Genomic DNA, 20,465 nt, shown 5'->3' on the forward strand with positions numbered 1-20,465 from the left:
TGAAAAACCTGGGCCAGTTATGCAAACGTGGTGCCATACAATGTCAACAGGAACACCAAGAAACCTTAGGTGCCTGACTCACAAATGGGTTACACACACAAAAAAGACTACTTTAAAAGCAATGAAAATTGGCTAGTATCCATGGAAAACTCTGTTTTAAATTTCTACTATATGAACAAAGCATAAATGAGGTGTTATTCTTTCTCTTAGATTTTTTTGTCCCCTCTCCAGTATGACGCTTGTCTCTAACTATGATACTAAGGGGCTGAGTTTTCATCAAATGCTTCACAGTGACTCCTGGAACTGTTTTTGTCTCATCTAAACTGTCTTTTCTATTTGAAACACTTTTTTCTTCCCTTACTTATTTAATACTCATGGTTGTGATAAGCAGTTCATTTTTAAATGTCAAGCTTTAATTGTATTACATGAATTAAAATTTATTGAATGCCTTTCACATTCAAAGTCAGCCATACCAGAAGCTTCATGAGGACAAGAACTATGACTATGTGATCATCTTGTCAAGTGTCATATCTTCAGTACAAAGAGATTCAGAAATATTTGATTAAATCAATGAATCCTATCTTCTCTCTGAAAGCTTTCAACACTCCTCCCTCAATGTTTATTTAATCAAATATTATTTAAGACCTAATTTGCATAGGCAGTCACTATGCTAATATATAATAATGCAAAGATACAAACAAACATTGAAAAAATTACTTCAACACTATATTTTTATAAAGCTAATGGGAATATCAACATTTTCTTCCCCAAGTTTCAATAAAATGTTATTTGCACGTTCATAATAATTCTGACACAGCCTTCTGGCTATGCACAATTTCAAAAAGTATTTATATTATTCTACCTGAAACATTTGAGCATTTGGAGGTCAGGGGCCAGTCTCTTCCACCTTTGAATTACCTACATTTCTAAACAATGCTAAACAAATGTATTTTTTTAGTTTAATTAAACAATTTAGGCAATAAAAATCATTAACACATACACAGCTCTTACATTACAAATGTATATTGCCAAACTTCACACTTAATAGTCACATATACAACTTCTGTTTATGATTTATGTTTTCCATTTTTGTTGTTATTGTTATTTTACACAAAGAGTGAGAATTATACATTCAAAACCCAAGATTCTATGTCTAGGTTAGACCTGTCAGTAGATGTACCATTGCCCACAGTACACAACATATAATTCTTCATATTGCAGCCCAGAGCTGAAGCTATTAGAATCTAATTCCAGAGCGAGTGTTCCCATCTCACTCTTCACCATTTGGGTTACAGCTTATCTTTTTCCTAATTCATTCAGCAAGTGATGATTTATAGAACAGACCTTAACTCAGTCATATTGATCTGCCTCTTGTGGTTATTATGATGGAGTCAAATTTTACTGCATTTTTAAGATTAAGATTCTTTGTAGCCCTATCAAGTTTCCAACTACTACTTTCAATGGCTTTGAATCAGTGTAATTTCCTTCTTTTACAGCAATGGTCTTACATGTTTAAAAGAGAAATAGTATACCTAGGGAGTGACATTTTAAGTAAATGAAGGCCTTTATTAGAAATAAAAACAATTGTGTCAGTCCAAGTTGATACATGGGTTGCACTTCTGGATGTGATCATAATTCATTTTTTTAAAAAATGATTTTATATTAGCCTGTCCTGGCATTTACAAGGAGAAGAGATGGTAGTTATAAATTTGCATATAAACAAAAAATTAACACAAAGCTAAGCTTGTTTCCCTGTTATTTTATTTTAATGAACTATATTAAACTTTTAATTTGGGAGAAACATCTCTGCAAATCATCAGTCTCTGAATCAGGTCCCCAAGCTGCCAGCCCTCTCTAACAAGGGCTCTTCTTATACTTTACTAAAGTAGTGGGGGTTATTAGAGGAAATCTTTCTCATTTTCCAACTGTTTCAATTAAAAAATTTTTATATACCTCTTCTCTTTAGCCTCAAAAACGTGTCCCTTCTCCTTTGAAAGATTATGCCCTCTACTTGTTCTCTTACTCTCATTCCCTCCTCTTCAGTTTCTTGCCCTTCAGTTTCCCATCTCTGCCTTGTCTTCAAGCTCTTCTTGTCCAGTGAAACTCCCTATTTTTGCTTACAAATATATGTATAAATCTCTTTACACAACAAATTCTCTTATACTTTATTGTCCCTCGTAGGCGGGTTCTGCTTCTTAACTTGTTTTCAATACCAAATTCTAAAACCAACTGATCGGACTGCCCTCATTTGTATACACCCATTACCCACCCTCTTATTCTTGTTTATACTCACTTAATTTTTATTATGCTTCTGAAATTGCACCTTGACGATTTCATTTACAGTGGTACCTCGGTTTTCTAACCTCTCTGTTGACGAACATTTCGGGTTACGAACACCGTATACCCAGAAGGAAATGCTTCGGTTTTCGAACATGCTTCAGAAGTCGAACATGCCACACTGCTTCCGCTGAGGGAAAGACCCCGAGGCCTAGCTGTCGGCTGCTGATGCCTTGGTTTTCCAACATTTCAGAACTTGGACGGCCTTCCAAAATGAATTACATTTGAAAACCGAGGTACCACTGTCTTGGTGATCTTTTTGTGCTCAAATTCAAGTAATTTACCAGGCTTCGTAAACCTCAAGCTTTCTGGAATTTCTCAGAGACCTGATTATAACCAATATCTCCTGCTTCCTGGAATCTTATCCCATTTCTCTGATTATAATTTTCTATCTTTTCATTGGCTTCTCTCTTAACATTCACTATAAGCAAGGTATCTTCAACTTTTTGCTGTGTGTGTTCATTTTCTTGCTTATGGTTTCCAACTATTCTCCAATGTCTGTCATCATTCAAAAAAACCAATCGTCGCTTCTCTCTCCTCTCCCCCCCCATACACACACACACACACACACACACACACACACACACACATCCAAACCCAGGTAATTGCTCTATGACATTTCTAAATATCTTCTTTGGCCTTGAGAGAAATGGGAAATAAAGGAGCTTTGGTGTTTCTGGCTCACAAAGAAGAGATTTATTGAGAAGGCAAAACAAGTGGAGCAGGATCTGACCAGAAAGTTGAATCACATCAAAAGAGATCGTGGTGGCTAGGTTCAGCCGCTAATTCCAGGTGGCACCCCTCACATACCCACCAGGTGCAGAGAAGATGAAGGCTGAGAGGGCATCTCTGAGTGCATTTGTGTTGTGGGTACCAGGGCTCAAGAGCAGCATCACATAATAGAAAAAGCAAAAGAAGTAATACTGAAGATACAGACATGCTAAAATTAAGAGTCTAGTTGCTCTCCAGTTTTCCAGGCCCAACTAAGCTTAAGATTCTTTAATAATTGCATTGAAGGCAGGGCTGATAACCCTCAGTAATAACTGAGGTTGAGGTTTTTGCCAACCAGACAAGTAAGAAATCAGAGCAGATTAAATTTCCTTTAGAGATATAGATATGTTGAATCTTAGGGCAACATTAATACTCCAAATTTATATTACCTCCTTTGACCTCTCTCCTGAGTTTCAGTTCTGATTGTGGAATCTACATTTTCTCTTGCATGCTACATTATGACTTCTAAATCAATTTATCTTACAGTGGGGTTAGATTTTAGCTTATAAATAAAACTGCAAAGAACATGCCTATGATGATGTCTTTCTTTTAGATTATTTCCATAAGATAAATTCCCAGAAATGGCCTCACTAAGTCAATATCAGAGTCAGGCGGTGGAAGAATTCAATGAGGCTAGCTGAGACAAGATTGTTTATCGTACATGGAAAACTAAAGTGAGTATAAAAGAAGCCTTTGGGATAAAAATATTTCTATGCTGCTCTCTCTTCTATTTTTACACTTATACTCTATCAAAAACATCAGCTGTTGCCCAGCCGGTGTGGCTTAGCTGCTGTGCATCGACCTATGATCCAGATCGTGGTTCTATTCCAGGTCGGGGCACAGGCCTGGGTTGCGGGCTCGATCCTCAGGGGATGTGCAGGAGGCAACCAATTAATGACTCTCTCATCATTGATGTTTCTATCTCTCTCTCCCTCTCCCTTCCTCTCTTTGAAATCAATAAAAATATTTAAAAAACAAACAAACAAGAAACCTCCTATCAGTCATTGACACTCTTTGTTACAATGGAGGAGTCAGGGGAGGAAGCTTTCCTGTGCATTGGAGGATGTTTAACAGCATCTCTGGTCTCTACCTACTAGATGCCTGTAGCAAGCAAACTCCTTCCAAACTATAACAACCTAAAATGTCTGCAAATATGCCTAATGTCTTCTGGGGGACAAGCCACTACACTGCATTAGGTTACAAGTTTCTTTAAGTCAAGGTTGGAGCTCTTTCTTCCCCCTTTAATGAACAATGTGAAAAACACCATTATTATTGTCAAAGGAAGAGAAGCACCTAGAAAGAAGTCAACCAGCAAATATAACAGCTTAAATGCTAACCAATTTTGGGAAGTTTGTGATGAATAACTATTTTCAGATCACATTACAGCCATTTATATTAAAATGCTACATCAGTGCAAAATAACAGAGTTGCTGTAGGCTGCCACCCAGCTGCTCATTTCCCTGTCAAAAGCTGTTTCTCTTCAGAGGTAATCTGGTAAGAGGCAACTTGCCACCTTAAAGAATACTGGTGGATGTCAAAAGGAAAGTCACTTCACACACACACACACACACACACACACACACACACACACACACACATACACTAATGCTGAGAAAAACAATGCCCGTTGGTGTAAAGACCTGTGTGAAGTTATTGGATCAAACTGTAGATTAACATTTTAAAGGTTTTTAAAAAGAATTTTAAAATATTGAAAATAAATTTTATTGAAATTTTAACAACAATAATGGTTTAATTTCAAGGAAGTATAATACTATCAACAAACTTTTGAATAAGAGCTTCTCATGTACAGGGATCTGATTTTGCTTATCTTTGAATAACAGAGCCGTGAATGGGAGAGGTATTCAATATACATTTATTATGTTGAATGTCATCTGGTCATTCCCAGATTGATGACCTACAAGATTTTTCATTTGAATACTTACTTTTGTAGCTCTCCTTGCCTGCTGGGCAGTTTGATATCCCTCTGCACTTTTAATTTCAATGTGGACTTATATGTTTCTCCGAACACATTTCCTTCTTCAGACATCTGTAGTTCTATGGCAAATCTGTTTGCCCAACTAACAGGGAATAAAATTCCGTTTACTTTGATTTTTCACAGTCAATTACTTTGTCCTGTTTGTTTCTCTGAAATCACTATCAGATCTATCTCTAGCATGGTACCACCCTAATCATAGTGTCTTATAATGGAGGTTCATAGGCTTGGCAATGAGAGCCCGAGCATGTTTCTTGATATCTTTGTACCTTAGTTTTTCTCTGAAAAGCAAAGAAGCTGTACCTCACCCGTGTTTTACAAACAGCAAGCCACAACCGGTTAGAAAATCTTAAATATAATGTGTTCCCGCCAGTATTTTCTGAAATTTAAAAAGAATGGAGCAAAAAATGTCAACATAAATACTAAGGAAATACACTATTCTGTTAAACTTTTTTGTTGTGTATGTATGTGTGTGCAGATAAAACACATTTCTTAACTGTGGCTTATGGTTTAAAAAAAGCTTGAAAGCCACTGCACTAGATGATCTGAAGGTCCTTCCATTTATAAATTACATGATTTTATTCCGGGCCTTTACCATTTCATGCATAGATTACTTCAATAGCCTCCTAACTATTCTGCCTGCTTAGAATCTCTCCCCCTTCCAATCCATCACATACACTACTGCCGAGCGGCTCTTAAGTCGCTTTTTCCAAGTGTAATTCCCAGTCTTAAAACCCTTAAATTACCTCCTTTTGGAAGAAAGCCCCCATATTAAGTTGAAAATAAAGAGTTCTCCCCAACCTGGGTCCATTCTATCTTTATAACCTAATCCTCCTCTGTCCTATATGAACTCTGGGTTTCATCAGATGTCTCTACCTATCATCTTCTGGGCATCCTTTCCAAATTGCTGACCATAAAACTTGGCCCATCGATTTTTCCAGCTTGGAATACTTTTTTCCCTTACTCCATGTATCTTACATTTATTTTTTGTTTATTCAAGTTCTTAAAGGGGCTTGGTAATATTTTGGTCAAGATTATTTTGAGGATCAAATTAATTTAAATAGAATTGAAAGCTTTAGCATATTATTTTTATCTACAAACAATAAATGCCTTTCTATTTGTCAAGCTTTTATTAAGTCCCTAGGTAATGTTTTAAATTTTTCTTCATATATATTCTAGGAAATCACCTTATGTTTGGTAAGCATTTAATAAACATTTGTTAATGGCAACTTTATTAACTTTAATGATGAATTAGTACCTGCTCGTGTTGGGAAAGAGTCACCTTTGTTTATTTTAATTCATTCAGCTTAATAGCAAGGTTAAAATTTTTTAAAAACTTTACAATCAAAACTATTTGTTGAAACAATTTATAAGTACATAATAGGAAACAGCCTTGAATATAGAATCCTGAGAATTTTTGCTAGCACTTAAAAAATGGGAGACAGAAAAACTTGGTAAAAACACAGGAACAGAAAATTTTGAAAAACTAAGCTTTCCTGATACTACCACTGACTTGCTCTTTATCAAAAGTTATATTATTAGTTTTTCTAATTTCCTTTTCTTACCACATGTTTGAACTATTTATTAGACCTATTTGTTTCTTCTTTAATGCTCCTGAATTAAAAGTAGGCTTCTGTGTCATGTTAGCAGTAGGCTCCCCTACTCTTGAAGCTAGATTAGATGAGCATCAGAAAGACACCAATGCTGATGATTTGGAGGGTCTTGGAGCAGTCCCCACCTGGGTCAGAAGAAGTTTAAAACTAAAGTAGGGAGTACAGAGAGAAGCCAAGACATTATACTTTTTATGGACAGAGAGTTTAGTAGAAGACTTTTTCACAGCCTTGATTCAATTTGGAGTGGGACTGAGACCACTTTCATTTTTCCAGCTTTCCATGGAACTGTGATCCACCTCCACTTATTATAAAAAAAGGAAAAAGACTATAGCATTATCACAGGAGTCCACACACAGGAAGATCATCTTAGAGGATTTCTTAACTTTTGAATCTTGTGGTTGTAAAATCCATTATCATCCGATTGCATAAAGATAACATATAAATGTTATAGACCATAAAGCTTTGAAGTGTGGTTGTAAATTACATAAGCGTATCTGTACATATACATATTCATGTTGTGATGCGTTCAAATGATGAAAGACATTCTTTGCTCCATTGCTGCAGTGAGTTTCCATTCTAAAATGTGTTCTGGAGACATCGTCAGTGTCTCCTCTTGTTGAGAATGACTAATGCGAGAAGGTAACTTTGGAAATTACATTGTGATGTAATCATCCATATTGTGTATTGTGGATAAAATTGATTAGAATAATATTGAAACTCCCCCCAAGGGACTCTACAATTATAAGTCAAGTCCCAAATGGAAAAGGTTTTTTGAAAAGTTGGCAGACGTCTTAATGAAAATGAAGCATTACAGTAATATATTAGGGCAATATGTTCATTATTGACAAGCAAATCACTAAACTATATAAATTACTGGGTTAGACAGGCAGAATTACTTTTCTTTTAGTGAATGGTTAATCAAATATTACTGTTAAATGCTCATTTGTTTAAGTTTTTGAGATGCATATTAACAGATGAATAATTGCCCTTTACTTAGAGCTCCAAGTTGGCTTTCGATACTGAAAATCCAAATATTTGAATTTACATCTATTAGGAACCAAATTCTACCATGAGATTGAAGTCTACTGTTCATAGTCAACAGTAGAATATATAAAAGCAACAAGATTTTGCATTTCCCCTTAATACACATGTTTACTTGGCATTTCTGTTTCCTTTTCTTCCTGTTTTTGTTTTTAAGCAGCCTTTTGTGAAAAAACCGGCATTGGAATAAATCCTTGAGGAACAGATAGAGCTATTTAACAAGAGAGGTAATTACATATCACCATTCCACCTGCTGGGGGGTTGTAAATGATTTAAAAGTTTGCTTCTGCATTTGTTTCCAAGGACTTGACCAAGCACAGAAGTTCCATATATATCAGCAACCAGGGCAAATTTATTCTAATAGATATTTATTCCAGGAACAGGAATCATTCTGTTTCATATTGCACATGAATATTAAATAAACTACCTGCTGGCAACTACACAATATTTTAGCCTCTAATTTTAAAAGTACACTGTATTTTAATACCTATTTTTAAACAGATATCAATTTTTATGGAGCAGTACATGAGTTGTTGATGGATAAATCACCCAAGCATGGTTAAAGAGAGCCTAATCTCCAGCTGGTACCAGATCCATTTAATTGTATCTTCTGACCTCACCTCACCTGAGCCTGCATTAAAATCATAATACAGTTCAAGTGTAAAAATGATATACTGTTTGTTCGCCCTGTTTATAAAGGGGCAAACATACAGTTAAATTCATATGTTTAAAATTAGTGTAGTCATTTGAAAAGGTTGAGTTAGATCAAACTGCCTTTCAGCATTTTCTCTGCCCTTTTTTATTCAAATGACTAGGCCTCCATCACCAGAGGAGAGAGGCTGTTAAGAAAGTTGTAGCAGCTATTCCTGGATACCCAGAAGATCAAACAAAGCTTTCAAGCATCATTTAATAATGGAACAGTCTATTTTTTTTAATGTGTTTGGCAGGCGATAGGACAGAAACTTTGGGATGTTTGAAGTCCTTACAAATGTAGTTAATATTTCGAAATGGCGTAAACAGCAGCCCTTGAGTTATCTGTATTTTCATTAGGGTGAAATGTTGACTTTAGATTCTGTGGCACTTTGATTTTCATAAATTACAGTCATTAGATTTTTTTCTGTTTTAAGAGCCAGTGTGTTTTTTGTTTTTAAAGCTCTGCTCCAGCCACATCTATACAGATCTTAACAATGTTTCTAAAAGCTGAATTGAGAAAATTGAAGATGGCATTGCTTTTGAATTCAGATTCAAAAAAACAATTAGCTAATACTCATCACAACTAACATTTATTGAGAGCTTTCTGTGTGCCAGACAGACTTGATGCTGAGTCCCCACACATGTAATGCACTAGAATGTGTGTCTTCACCTCTCCCAAGCAATGACCTTGTCTGTTTAATTTACCATTAAATATCTGGGGCCTAAAATGGTGCCTACGAGGAAGCAGATGCCCAATGAGTAAGTATAGAACCAATGAATCAGTCAGAGAATAAATGCATTATCTCACTGCATTTCTACAGCTACCCTGTGCAGTAGGACATATGTTTATTCCCATTTTACAAATGAGGAAACTAAAGTTCAGTGAAGTTAAGTAAATTGTCCAGGATTACATCAACTCAGTGTCAGAAATAGAATTTGGAGATATGTCTGTCTGATTCTGGATGGAGTCCATACTATGGACTATGATACTAGCTCAGTCACAGTGGTTCTCACATTTTGATGTACATCAGAACTCCTAATGGACTGGTTAAACCCAGATTACTACCTCACCTGCCCCATACAGTTTCTTATTTAGTAAATCTGAAATGATGTGCAAATTTGTTTTTTCCCCCCACTCCGAGGTGTCAAAAATCCATTCTAACCATTTTATTTTTTCTTTATTTTTTTTTTCTGTCATCATTTATCCCCCCTATGCCCTCTTCCACCTCCACCCACCCCACTCCCCGCCATAATCACCACACCGTTGTCCATGTCCATGAGTTCTTTCTCTTTTTTGGATGGGGGGGGGGGGGGAGTGGAGGGATAGAGCAAAACAGAATTTGGTTTTCTAGCAGGTTTCCAGGTCAGGCTGATGTTGCTGATGATGACACCACAATTGGAGAAACACTGGCCCCATGATCCAGACTGAGTCTTCCCAGTACATTTAAATAAAATAAAATAAAAATATGTTCAGATGTACTTTTATCTGTGATAGTTATAATCATTGGTTTTAAAATAAGCTCTCCCTATGTCTATAATTTACAATACAGATTCTCTCCTACATGCATATCTACTCCCCCAGAGTTCACAGCTGTATATATAACTGGTTCTAAACAATTAAGGCATTGACCATTTTGATTGATCTGGTGTACTTAAATCTCTTTCCTGAACTAATTTTTACCATTTTCCAGGGAGTTTTTGCCAAAACTAGTATATCTCTCTGAACTTTGATGGTGTTAGATTGACTTCAGAATGATAAAAATGCACCCAACATCCAGAGAGGAAATTCAAGGTCAGAATATTACAGTTACTCTCTGACTCTGTCCAAAAATAAATAAAGAAAGAAAATAAACCAAACAAACTACACACAGTATTATATGTAACTCTTCTGGAAACATTTGCTGAATGGTGAACTTATGGAAGTTGAAAGGCTGGGTTTAATGTCATGGAAGGATCTGTGGGAGTACTTTCTAGATGTGGTATTGCAGTAGGATTTTGATCTTCTCTGTCAAGTGTAACCAGGTCCCTGGGAGGACCAAAACAATTTATTTCTTACCATGTATTTTTCTTAGACCCTTCAGGTAAAGTCAGGGTTAATTATTAATTGATTTGTCATAAATTTATTCCTTGATGTCACTTCTTTCCAGCACACATCATAGCCCTCACTCTTCTCTCTCAGGTGCCTGGAAACACATCCTAATGGTCCTGCCATCTCAGGACTGGCCCCTGCCTGTCTCTCCACATAAGCCTGCCAGTTACGTTTCAAGACACAGGTCTGACGATGGCATCCCCTTGATCAATAGCCATCTGTTGTGTCATAACATTTGAGGTAAGGTTCATCCTTGTAAACTTTGTCCTAGAAGCCTCCTTTGATTTTTCTGCTTCGTAAACCTCTCATCTCACAACACTTCTTTCCAACATGAATTTGTCCATCCAACCTCTATGAAACTCTTGCAGATCCCCCAGTGCATCATCTGTTTAGGCATCTGTGCTTTTTTACTTCTACCTGGAGTACTTTTCCCATAACCTGCATACCCACAGATATACAGGCCCACACACAGCTTTTGTTCTCTTAATTCTTATTCATTCTTCAAAACATATTCTGAGTGCCACTTCTCCATGTTCGTTCCCAATTGCTCCTCTACTTTAAAAGTCTTGCCTGTTGCTTCAACAGTACCCTTGAATATTTCTCCCATAAGACCTACCACTCTATACTCATCTAGGCAGTTTACTTGTCTGTCTCCTCTTCTGGACTATATACTCCATAAGCCAAGTACCAGTTCTTGGGATATAACTGCAATTCCCAATGCTGGTAGAGTGCTGAGCTCCTTATAGATATTCCAAAATTATTTTGTGAATAAATGAAAGAAAAAGAAAGAAAGAGGCAAGAAAGAAGGGAGAGAAAAAAGGAGGAGGGAGGGAAAGAGACAGAGAGAGGGATAGAAACAAAGAAAGACAGAGACACAGAGGGGGAAAAAGTGATTAAGAATCTCCAGATAGTTGTGAGGTAGCTTGTGTATTTATTCTTTGGCAAAACCGTATGATACAGAGGGGAGAAAGCTAGATATGGAATACCTTCTCGAGCAACTTTGAGTAACCCTCTGACCACTCATCTGTAAAATAACAGGTTCCTCAAGGTACTTTCAGTGTAAAATTCTTTGATTAGTCACTTTGGATGGAAGAAAGAATTAAATAAAATATGCCTTAAGACATAGATTATACTTTTTCTTTGTAAACCTGTAGCATATAAAGTATTGAAAAGACGTCAACCCTAGTAAATATTCACCTCTTATTCTTTGTATTTCATCAGAGTTTTATATAGTAATCTATGTTCTAAGTAATTATGAGTTTAAGTAATCTAGGTAGTATGAGTTTATTTTGAGTATAACATGAGGTATCACCTCCTTAAACTAGTGATGGAAACTATAAAGAAGACTTTCCAATCTTTAGGTTGAACCAGTTACCAATTTTCAACTTTTAACCAGTGATCTTTTTTTGAGAAAAAAAGTAGCTCAAAGCAAATATAAAAAACTTATAAATATTTAATCTATAAAACTGAAGTATTATTTTGATGATTGAAATGGTAGTGGGGGTAGGGAGGGAACAAGAGTGTTGATATTACCACCCTCTCGATGCTATCCCTCAGACCCTTCTACTGGAGTGCTGAGGACTACTTGGAGCTCAGTTTGAAAACCATTGTGTCAAACACGATACCCTGAAAAAAATGAAAATGAGATCCAGTGATTTGTACATCTTGGCGAATTAGTAGTATGCTGGGTGGGATCTCAACACAGGCCCTCTGTTTTCCACATCAGTATCTCTACCTGGCATCTATGTATATTCTTAGGCCAATTTAGGTTTAATGCCATAGTCACAGGACTTTTTAAACCCCATAAAAGAACCCTCCTCACTTTCTCTTCTTCTCATCTTCTAACCAAGCTTCATTTCATGAATAAGTATAATTACATTCTTTACACAGATGATTTATGATTCTTGGGTCATATGGATTTAGGACCTATGTAGAAGGTTTTTGTTTTCAAGGAATTTTATTAGTGATTAATCACCAAAAATCTTACATTATATCTTTGAAATGATTTCAGCTGTTGTCACATTTGTGGCCATGACCAAGGCCTTTAGTGGGATTTCTGGGACGCCAGAAGTAGAGCTGTGAGTGAAGCAATGGTTCTGCATTGAAAGGTTACTTTTTATCTATTGCTTTGAAATAAGTAGTAAATAGAAAGAACAGGTGGTGAATGATTCCAAGACCAAGGAAAAGAAGAAGTCTTGTGTCTTTTTTCAAGTGCTTATGTTTTTCTAAAAACATTTCAAACTCATCTGTTTTTAAAACATCATCTTATGAGGCCAACTTCATTGTCTTTTCAGATCTGTGAATTTTCTCTCTCATTATTTAGGTAAATCTACTGTGAGAAGTAATATCTCCTGTAAAGAGAAATTATATCTTCTATATATGTTCATAATATATAAAAGATAACTGTATCACAAACATCCAGGTTAATTGTAGAAAATTTGGACAAATGCTCAAAATTTATGGTGAATCTTTATATTTGTCACTTCACATTTGTCAAGCTCAAGAATTAGCAATGACTTCTGGGAGTTTGTAAAAGTGTTTGTAATGATAAGATGAGGTCATGCATAACCCATTTTGTGGAAGCCACCAGTCCTTGTAAATATGTGCTAATAAGACAATGGATAAAATTTAAGTATACATGGTATGTCAGGCAGGTCCTGAGTGGTTTCACACCTTTAACTCATTGAATCTTCAACAAACTCTACAAGTTAAGTACTATTACTTACCAATTTCGAGAAAGAGGAATCTGAAGCACAGAGTTTATGTAAATTTCCCATATTGCATTGTAATGAAGTATTTGATCCAAGGCACTCAGAGGGCTATGTCAACATTCTTAAACATTATGTCACATAATCTCTATTGCTGACATTGGGTAGAATCCCTTTGGAAGGATGGCAGGTTGATAAAAACTATCCGAGAAACTTCATTCCCCAAAACACTACTCCTGTCTGAGTGACCTACAAACTTTACATGACAATAATTTTGTGGCTCTGATGACCCAATGATCCATAAACCAGCCATTGAAATGTATTCTTTAGAGCAGTCTTTCTAGCCTTCCTCTTGTCCCTAGAACTTTTAAAATTGATTTGGTCTTGACATAGTGATTTATGACTTATCTTATCTTTCCTATTTGTAACATCTAGGAAAGCAGGGATAGTGTCTTATTTATACTTCTAATTTCTCCTTTATTGATATTAGAAACACTATTTTTTTCTCCTTATCTTCCACTAAATCTTCCAGTAGAATTAAGAAATACTACATTCCCTGGCCAGGTGGTGTGCTGGTAAATGTTTAAGACCCTGCTCTCTAAAGGAATTTGTTTAAGCCCTGCTTTGAACACTTGCCAATTCCCATGGTGTAAGTGTTATTACTATTACCAGTTTCAAGCAACTTACTCATATTATGTCACTGAAAAGAGTTAAAAGGAGATGCTAACAATGGGCTCTTGTCAGCTGTCAGCCAGTGAAGACTCCAGCTTTAGCCTCCAAAAATAATAATAATAAGTCCCACTGAAAAAGGTGGAGAAAAACTAAATAAGGGAAGATATTAATAAATCTTGACTTCCTGGTTTCTGCATAACATCCTCTACTCCCACGAAACTTCATAAACTACCCAGAGGCTTGGTGAGTTGCTTGCTCTTATTGTTGCCTACTCAAAACATCTGTGAAGACCATTCATCAAGACATTAATCTCCCTCTCTTTCTATTTGTCCAGCTTACCTACTCAACTGTAAACCCTTCAAGGGAAGGAATTATTTTATCAGTATTTTATCCCCTGAGTCTGTTCCAGAGAACGTATGAAAATATTATTGAAGAAAAGAATGATACATGAAAAATACTGTTCTAGCACCAGAGATCGCACTATTTCTTTATTAGCAAGTAGAGGTCATGCATATCCACCTAGATTTTGGCCTTAAGCAGCATTTGCCTGCTTTGTTGATTTACAGTTAATCCACAGCATTACCCTTTAACATAGTTATTTGTAGTTGGTGATTAAGTTCTGTGGATTTGTGATTAAGGAATAATTAATTTTCCATACTTAACACTAATAAAATTTCGAGTGAAATGAAAAGTAACTACAGAATTAGCATTTGCATCTACTTAGCAGCTTGTCTTCATTATTTAACAAACAGAACCAAGTACTTCCAGTTCATCCTAGCCAAAAGTTTGAGAATAGACTGTTAAAATAGAAAGAAAAATGGGTAGGGGGGAAGACAAGCAGAGAAGACTAACTTAAATTATTATCAATGTATTTACAGAGCTAGGTTATCAGTTTGGTTGCAGATATACTAGATAAGAGAAAAATTGAATAATTTATCCCGCAATTTTAACATAAGCAATATTATTCAAATGAAGAGATGAAGGAAAAGGTTATAGAGGAAAATATATATAGGCCACGAATAAATGCATTAGGCAGCAGGGTTGGGGAATGTTTTAGTAGGTTTGGACTAGGTTATTTAAAAATAGAAAAAAGTACTCAATTTTTAACTCTTAAAATATTTGCTGGTATGTATTGTCAAGAACGAGAAAGTTTATCCCCTTCTTTTTATTGCTAGTAGTGTTCTCAAAAACTAAAGGCAGATCTTTGTCATACTACTGTTTTGGAAAAAGTAAAAGAGAGTGACAAATGGGGAGGTGGAAATAGGGAGTGAGAAAAGAGCAGTAAAGGAAGAAGCAGTGCTAGCAAGCCCAATAAAGGTGTGTGTGAGGCCTGTTCAGAGTCCGAAAGTTTCCATGGTATTTTGCCCCTTTAGGGGGGAAAAAATGATTCTTCATGGTCTTATTTTCTTTACAATTACCCAATTTCCTCCTTAACATGTACAATTATATACATGCCATTATTATTATTTTATGTTTTCATAAAATACTTTTTTTAAAAACATACTAACTTTTGCTACAGATAAAAAAAATAATACATTATCATCATTTTTTCAAGGAATAAGCTTAGATGTTAGCTAAGCAGACTTGGTTTATGCAGGAGAGTCACGGCACATGCAGGCAAAATATTCTGATAATTGTTTTTTATTAAAAAGTAAAATGGGATGTAGCCTCAGACAGATATTAAAACTTTAGAAAGAAGAAGATCACTCCACTTATGAAAATTTAGGCCAAAAGGGATTTTTTCAGAATCAACTTTGGGGCAATATTCTCTAATAGTTGCTTTTTAAAAGAGCAGGTGGCAGCCTCAAATGTCAAACATTGAGATGCAGTGAGCCCTCCTGAAACCAAATTCAGAAGAAAGCATACATTTTCTTCTCAGATTAATGCTACTGTATTTGTGGGATGTGTGTGCCTGTGTGCAGGTGTGCGTCTCACTAATTTCATTATCTGTGCAACTGGATAAATGCAGAGATATGGCCTGTGCATATGCTTGTTTTTGATTTTATTATTTATTTCCAGACAATATTTTAGTGAGTTTTCCAGATACTAAGTATTTGGGATTTTGAGACTAAATTACTTTTTTTTTACTTTAATAAGTTCATATAGACTTTTCAAAAACATCTTAAAATCCTTGCCTTCTTGAGCAAAGTAGAGCTAATTGAGTTTTTCTTTGATTCTCTTCATCCGGATCATTGATGGTATTTACTGTTTGATTCTGTCAAGCAATGAGGCTTTCCAGGCCCGCTAAGTGTATTGGGGCCTATGACTGCACTAAAGTGCCCCTCAATGCTATGTGTTTGCAATTGTTTACTGACAATGTGGTTGCTGTAATTAAGTCTATTAATTACAGCATCATATTTGTTCTCCTTTGTTAAGGCCTGAAACTTTATCAAAATGATGCGTATAAAAAATGCAAAGTGGCAGCTTTTTTGTTTATAAATTCTAACAATATCTCTTTGCACTTATGTTTGGATTCACTTTTAGTTTCTTGGTTATGATGAAAATAAACAAGGCATTTATAATACCTATGACATTATGACTTTAAAAAGTTGCTCATGATTCAGTGGGTATGCTGTTGGTCTCTTTTTGTCAACTGGCATGATGAGAATCTCTTTTTTCATCTCTTTCTCTCTCATGCATTCAGTCACACACCCCCACACACCTCTTGGGCCTCCTTTGATAAGGAAAACTGTTCTTTCCCAGCTTCTTTTGAGTGGTTTTTAGGTGACTCCTTCTGCATTGCAGGCCACATGTTTAATACGAAGGAACAGAGATGAAATCATGACAGATTTTTGAGTAAACTGGAGCTGCTGACCCTTTTACCACTTTCCCCTCCAGCTACAGTTCCACAACAGAGACAGATGAAGATTCACTAACACACAATTTCTTTTAGGTCAAGGATATTTGAATACAATTGTAAATATTTTTGATTCATTTCTTTGGTTGAAATCTAACTTATATCACAAATGTTAATACAAAGTTACTGAAAGATAGAGTGATTCTATCTCTTTTGAGAGTGAAAAGAGGAACCATTAATGACAATGAAGTGGAATGCTGCACAACTTGGAGTTGTCCTGGGTGGACTGAGTGTGTGGTCACCCTACTCAGTAACACATGAGACTGTGAGTCAAGGCACAGAGCCTGAGGACATGTTTAGTAAGACTGCACAGACTTTCATAATGCAATGATGTCAAAATTAAATGTGACAGTGGTATTGAGAAGAATCAAAATTGAAAATGTGAAATTTTATCTGTAACCATATATGCCTATTTGGTACATTTAAAAAAAAATCTATTATTTATTCATCTTACATATATGATATCCTAACTGATTAGATTACAAAATGTTAGCCTTAAAAAAAAACAGGTACCTATTTTACATTCTTAAAGAGGTGGTCCTCAAAAAGAAATTTCTGTCCCTAGTGGTGAATATATACAGGGTGGGGCAAAAGTAGGTCTACAGTGTTTATACTGAAAATAATACAATAATTAATAAATAATACAAGAATAAACTCTGTTTCTTGTACTCACAACTGTAAATCTACATTTGCCTCACCCTGTAGTCAGTACTTAGATGCATTCTTTTGTTCTCTGTCCCTATGGTTTCCGCCTCAGATTGGTATTAAAGTTTGTATACCAAATACTCTTGATTGACAGACATGCTTCTAGTCTCAATGTTTAAGGAATCCTTATTAGAAATTAGAATGATTTTAAGTTGCTCCTAAAAATGTATGGCTGGTATGAGTATAGGCTTCATAATACGTGAATCAGACTGATTCTCAGCCTGGAGAAGGATTCTATGGTAGGGTTGGGATTCCCTGGAGAAGAAAGCAATTATTGATAATATCCACTCCAGGAGTAGGATGGAGAATGTGCTGTGAGCTCAAGGACCACATATTTGCTGATTTTGGTCTGTAAAATAAAGGCTTAACTCTATCATTTGAATTCAAGGGCCTCCGTGCTAACCTGCATTTCAAGCTTTATGTCCCAAACAACCACCCCCAACTAAACTTCCGCTCTGGCCAGCCTGTAAATTCATTGTTCACTAAAAATATCCTATTTTATTTCTCAATTTTTTTAGGTGGGTTTCTGTGAAATACACTGCAAGACAGATTTTCATGCAGGAAGTTTAATGGAAAGTGTTCTGAGGAACACCTGTAAGGAAGCGATGAAAGCAGGACTGGGCAGAGGAAGAAATTGAGTGGTGATGTAGTTGCTGTAGAGACCTCAGTCAAACCCACAGGGCTCCAGAGCTGGGTTGGCCTGCAGAGGTGTCTCACGTTGAGTTGAAGAGCTTGGCCTGCGTACCTTAGCCTTAACCAGTTGTTGGGTATGGGTTGACCTATGACAGACTCCATAACCTTGGGTGAAACAGATCCTTTAGGCTGAAGGCAGTTTTTGGACAAGAACTCAGTTCTGAATTTCAGCAGCCCACACTCTTAGAAGCTGAGGAAGTGAGAGCCTGGGTTCTGAAGCAGGAATATGGATAGCACACCAGCATTCACTGCACCACTCCCTCCTCCGCTTGGAAAGCGACGCAACTTGATCTCCTTTTTCCTTCCCTCCTGCAGAACTTCATTCTTACAGCAAAGATCAACTGCCTGGTTTCCCACCTTAGGCTAGAGGGAGTTTCCACCCCCTGAATTCCTTTATTGTATCATAATAGCTCATGACATAGCTGATCCCAAGCACAGTACAGGCAGGTTAAAGGTTGAGACACAACCCCACCCCACTTGGGCAATATTTACTTTTGTATGAATTGATGTGAATGAAAGTTTTCTTTTGGATGAAAAAAATAAGGAGGGTGCCTGGCCCCTGGGACCCAGAAATATGTAAAAAGCATGAGCCATAAAGGCAATGACACTGAGTTTGTTCTCATGTGATCCCAGAAACCCCCTCACTTTTGCAGCAGTTATAACAGGAAGTTTAAGGAGATATTTTCAAAAGTGTTTTTATGATATTTAGGACTCAAGTAGTGCCTCTTGTGGGGATGATGTGACCCTGGTTACACAAATTAGGGAGTATGTCTTCTCCCCAAGTATTCTGCAAACTATTATGTGTACCTTGCACTAAGAAAACGTGATGAGGCATCCAAAGGTAAGGTGATCTCATGGATGGCTCTGGTGGCCACTGAAGGGGTAAGACTATTTTTCAAGAGCCTTACAGGTATCAGTGAGGAAGCTGGAGCACAAAACATAAATGGACGACTCAGAAGCACATTTGAGCAGCTCTCTGGGGACTTTCATGTGTAAGAGAGAAGGTTGAGATTATGCTCTGACTTATGGGGTTAATGGATTTAATTTATGGAGTTAATGAAATTTATGTGTGGTTTTTAGCATGAGTTAATATGAAAACTTCAGATTTACCAAAAAGATATGACATAATGCCTTGGGAACTTTATTCATATATGCATCTTCTCTCACTAACTAGAGTCTAATATCCCTGCAGGTAAGGACCATGTCTTTCCTTCACAAATATGTGACAATTAATTCATAAACTGATGGTTGTGGGTCTCTTAGTGTCCCAGAGAATGTTATTTATTATTTACTCCATTCTTATTTGCAGGCTTGGACTTAGTAGGCAAAAAACCACGAAAGAGTGTTTTCTCAAGAGTCACCGTCCAGTGATAGGTGTCTTACTCCACCAGCTCTTTTTTCTATTATTAATTTTATAGTCTCTGTGCCTTTGTCTTCTTTTGAATGTTTCACATTCCTGTTCTCACTTCTTCCCATCACTGGCAGTTATCTCATTGTAGTATAGCCCCATCCCCCCATCAAAACCTCCATGGCATATAAGGTCTCTAAGTTCTCAGATACTGGTGACATTAACCCAGTGTAAAGGTTTTTGTGGGATATTTAAAAATATATCTTTATTGATTTCAGAGAGAGGAAGGGAGAGGGAGAGAGAGATAGAAACATCAATGATGAGAGAGTCATTGATCGGCTGCCTCCTGCATGTCCCCGACTGGGGATCGAGCCTGCAGCCCGGACATGTCCCCTGACCGGGAATCGAACCCCAATCGCCTGGATCCTAGGTCGATGCTCAACTGCTGAGGCATGCCCGGCTGGGCCAGTGTAAGGGTTTTTAATAGGTTTGGGCCACAGACAAGAAAGTGAGTTAAATAGAGGCCCTAGCAAGCCTATGCTACTTTTAAAACTTCTTTCCTTATGCTCTTGGATTTGGGTTTTTTTGTCTTCATGTTTTGGCAATAAAACTGAATACTGATAAAGCATTAGTTGGTGTAGTTACAAATATTTTTGAACAGTAAATATGAGGGTCAGGTTAACATATTAGTCAGAGGATTTCATGGGATTATCCATGGGATTGTAGATTGGTTGGTTATTTCACTGTATTTTCTTGCTCTCTTTTCCAAACATAGAAAATTCTCACTATACAAAGTCTGCTCAATGCTAAATTTCAAAAATGACCTCCAACATACATACTTTGTTCAAGATGTGGGAACCATTTCCTGAATTTTAACTGGGCCAAAGAGACATATGTGTATGCATATCCATGATATTCTCATAAATACATAATATGTTACATATA

Source organism: Miniopterus schreibersii (assembly GCF_964146895.1).
Source record: "Miniopterus schreibersii genome assembly, chromosome: 7".
In the NCBI taxonomy this organism is placed as follows: Eukaryota; Metazoa; Chordata; class Mammalia; order Chiroptera; family Miniopteridae; genus Miniopterus; species Miniopterus schreibersii.